This window comes from Octopus bimaculoides, chromosome 25, assembly GCF_001194135.2.
Source record: "Octopus bimaculoides isolate UCB-OBI-ISO-001 chromosome 25, ASM119413v2, whole genome shotgun sequence".
Classification (NCBI taxonomy): Eukaryota; Metazoa; Mollusca; class Cephalopoda; order Octopoda; family Octopodidae; genus Octopus; species Octopus bimaculoides.
This window is the reverse complement of record NC_069005.1, coordinates 22,086,500-22,091,129: the sequence shown is the minus strand read 5'-3', so window position 1 is coordinate 22,091,129 and position 4,630 is coordinate 22,086,500. Positions and strand designations below refer to the sequence as shown.

Genomic DNA, 4,630 nt, shown 5'->3' with positions numbered 1-4,630 from the left:
CTAACTACATATATATGTATGTATATGTATATATATGCATACATGTATACGTATATTGCACCAGCATGACCGCAGCCACTTGGCTGAAACACATAAATAAATAAAATATACATGCTTTCATATATACATACATGCGTACATACATATATATACATATGTATGCATCTATATGTATATTTGTATATGTATGCACACAATGTACGCGTAAAAATGTCTACAAAATGTTTACATAACGTATATATGTATGTATGTATGTATGTATCTATATATATAGATAGATAGATATATATATATATAGATATACATATATATATAATATATATATATATATATGCATATACATACATATATATATATACATACATACATACATACATATATATATATATATATATAACTCAGGTAAGTGTTGTACAGAATGACGTGCGCAAGAAATTCTTGAAAAGTTTTTGTTAGTTGGACAAAGGAAATAAAAAGAAGAATCTGGCATAAATTGTTGCGGTCTTACTAAGACATAAGGGAAGATAGACTCTCAATAAATTTTTAAATTAATTTTAAAAAGCATTTATTCGCATGCGCAATGGAAGATCTCGTGTTTGGAAGCTAAGATTGTGACAGCAACGAATATATTTCACTACCTTAATTGGAATTGTTTTTTCCAACTAATTCATTAAGAATTGTCTTACGTCATTCAGTATAGCAACATCTATTTGATTTATTGTAATTGGAATTTTTTGAGTTATTCTCTTACTCAGTATCTATCTTGTGTGGTAAGAAGTTTGCTTGCTAACCACATGGTGCCGGGTTCAGTCCCACTGCGTGGCACCCTGTGCAAGTGTCTTCTACTATAGCCTCGTGTCGACCAAAGCTTTGTGAGTGAATTTGGTAGACGGAAACTGAAAGAAACCTGTCTTGTGTGTATATATATGTATGTGTGTGTGTATGTATGTATTTGCAGGTATGTGTGTCTTTGTGTCTGTGTTTGTTCCCCACCATCACCTGGAACTGGTGTTGGTGTGTTTACGTCCCCGTAACGTAGCGGTTCGGCTAAAGAGACCGTCAGAATAAGTGCCAAACTTTACAAAAAATAATAAGTACTGGTGTCGATTCGTTTGACTAAGATTCATCAAGGCGGTGCCACAGCATGGACGCAGTATAATGACTGAAACAATTAAAAGATAAAGATTCTCTCTCTCTCTCTCTCTCTCTCTCTCTCTCTCTCTCTCTACACACATATATATATATATATTGATAAATTTAGATAGCCATTGAGCTCAGGGAAACGTGTGTGTGTGTGTGTGTCTGCATGCTATAATAATAAAACAAGCTGATCATTTATTGGTTATGAGTATGTAACTTTTACGAAAAGAAGGCAATTATTAAAAATTACACTGTCTTGAAAATACTTATAAATTCCAATTTTGATACCAGTATTTTTATCAAAATGTGATTTGGAACCTCTTTTACTGTTCTCAGTTTGAAATTATGTTGATTCGAGGATCCTTTCGTATATGATGAGTATTATCAAAGAAATAGAAGACTGAATAAGAAAAGTGGTTTTCCTATACCTCTATCAATTGTACCAAATATAAACTTCTCTCATTTCCTTGCAACTAAAGTATTTTATTGTTGTGCTCAATGTTTAAAAAAAAATAACCATTGTAGGTGATTGTTACAATACACCATAAAGACTATAACAGAAATTGTGTTATGTATTTCCTTTTATTTATTCTTTTGCTGGGACCTCCATTATTCGTATTACCGTAGATCACATGATAAACGGGAATAAAAAAAAGATCATTTCCTATCTCTGTACCTCTGTAAATGTATGTATAAATAGGTTATTAATACTAAATGTACTAGTATAAATATATCAACGAAGACGTAATATAGAGAAAACCAGTGACAGAATCACGTGTTCGAACCAACTGTAGGTTTTTCGATAAGATTTCTTTTCAGTACATACTAGGTGTGTAATCCAGTACATTGTCATGCACAGGTACGATTTTCTGATATGTATATATACAATAAAGGGAAGACTTTTACGTGGCTACGTGGCTATGTCAACATGGTACCTGATTTCTTCATGAGTTCTAATGCTGTCTTTGAGTACTTGGTAGTATTCTATATTCTTAATATAAACCTCATAGAATGAGGAAGAAAAATAATAATTTAAATGAGGAAAGAAGTCTGACTGATATTGCACTCGTTTCCGTAAATGGACGATATTCTTATTCCATGTCTCATACAATGTTATGCAATTCATACAATGAAAATATGTAATAATAATAACCCTATCATCCATTCTCTTCTTCAGATGACATGATTTCAAGGCACGATCGACCAAATGAATGTTTGGGATGAATTCATTCGTGCGTGTTATAATAGACAAAACACTTGATAATCTCCGGTAAGTTTTGAGACAATTAATAAAAAAGTATGGGTGTAGATCAAAAAATATATTATGTATGTATGTATGTATGTATGTATGTATGAATTGAATATTTGCATATTTGTTCTTAGCACGACTTGACACGTTGATTCAGCTTCATGCAACTTAAAGTTTCGCAGGACTCTAACAGAAACACCAGTGATGTGAGAGTAGTAGTAGTAGTAGTAGTAGTAGTAGTAGTAGCTCCAGCAGCAGTAGCAGTAGTAATAGTAGGGCTCTTTTCCGTTTGGCTGCCAAGGTTTCAAAAATTGAAGTTTATCGAAAATCTGAAAATTTGGTACATTAACGTAGTTTTCCGAGCTGAATTGCTTGAGTTATTTCACTGTTTCCCAGAAATTAAAAAAAAAAAAGTTAAAGAGGTTTAAAGTTTTTATCATTTTCACCCAGTCAGAAAACAGGATTTGGAAGCTGTCATTTTGTACGTGACAGTACATTTTGTCAACATCCTGAAAGTAGCACGTGTTGTCAATATTTGTATTCTACGCGCAGAAAATGAGTAAACAACACGTCTTTTGTGGTTTTAAGCATTCAATATGCATTTAATGCGATAAACAGCACATTTCTCGAACAAATCACAATTTCATAACTCCTGCGCCACATAAATTCACAGAAAATTTCCAGGTGGGTAAAACAGTAGAACACAGTGTCAACAATTGGTTTCAATATATTTGTCAAGACGTGCTTTCTCGCAGACAAAAGCTTGTTACTCTGGAAACAAACATGAATATGTCTGTGGCTTACGATTGACTAATATTATCCACAATTTTCAAACTTTAATAGCTAATAACTCTTTATTTCTTTGCTAGCAGACATACCCGGCGTTGCTCGGGTTTTAAATGGCATAGTTTGTATATGATCCAGTTAAGTTGAAGCATGTGATACGGAAAAGGGCAGCATTGACGAGAAAACATTTGTCGGATAAATGAAGGGCTAATTCGACTGATATGTCATGCGTTTGTTTGGAAAATTCCAGGCCCTAACCTCGTCATGGAAAAGTGGGTGGGGGTATGTGATTTTTGAACGCACCAAAAAGCTCTTTGTGGATATACTCAGCTTTGCGACTGTCGGCGATACCACTACCACGCTGAGCAATGAGCAGGCATAGGAACTACATCTATGCGATATATCAAGCCTGTCGGGTCGGCGCGCTCAACAACACTACATGAGAGAAATTTACATGAAAGAAATGACGTGGTAAGGGGTGATTGGCAAGGAAGCGCTTGAAAACAACACTGTCATGCGATATTTCGGTTTGGAATCAATAGTCATGGCTCAATTATGCACTCCTTCGCGTAAACAGCGTGTGGCCACTGTGAGCACAACTCAGCTCCCAAATGAAAACAATTCTGCATGCAGCGTCGGATACGCAAGGTCATATTAAGGACACGGTTTCTAACAAAACGTGGTTGGGTCACGTGACGTTAGGGTGCTGACGTGGTTGGGAATCAATAGTCGTGGCTCAATTGTGCACGCCTTCGTGTAAACAGCGTGTGGCCATTGTGTGGACAACTCAGCTCCTAAAAGAAAACAATTCTGCATGAATCGTCCGTGCATGCAAGGTCACATTAACGACACGGTTTCTAACTAACATGGTCGAGTCTTAGACACCATAAATTAGTAGGTTAATGTATATGCGATATTTTAGTTCGTAATTAATAGCTGAAGAATATTTGTATGGGCTTCATCTATGCTTAGAAAGAAGACTTTGATACTGAAGCTAAAAGAAAATAGTTGAATAGTTGCTCAAGGTTTAACATATTTTAGCATATTTTTTATAATAAACATAGTGCGTTCCAAACGGTTTTTATTCCAACAAATTGCTACCTATGGTACTACGGGGACAGGTTATTACTGCTACCACTCAGACAACACAGTTTAGAGTCTACATCGGTTCATCCATTTAATACAACATGCAGGCAGTCGTACGTACTACAGGAAAGGGGATTTTTTGCCCCCCGGGGGGCACCATTATTCATTATGTGAAACATTTTAAGAGTCTAAAACCATCTCTAGAACATAAGTCAGGTGTGTTCGCAGTTTGGAGAAATTCAGTTGCGAACTTCAGAGGTTCTGGGGGTTTACATACACACACACACACACACACACCACACACACACACACACACACCCACACACATACACACACACACACACACATCTTAAGTATACATACATACAT

General features: G+C 35.5%; 1 long non-coding RNA gene across 3 annotated transcripts in view; it reads left to right on the top strand.

Annotated features, from left to right (window-relative positions):
- The window catches only part of LOC128250819 (uncharacterized), a 368,397-nt gene that overhangs the window by 296,406 nt on the left and 67,361 nt on the right, over positions 1 to 4,630 (top strand). For all 3 annotated transcript variants that reach the window (XR_008266801.1, XR_008266800.1, XR_008266802.1), the window contains exon 3: positions 2,318 to 2,410. This is a non-coding gene — a long non-coding RNA (uncharacterized LOC128250819). The remainder of the gene's footprint in view (positions 1 to 2,317; positions 2,411 to 4,630) is intronic.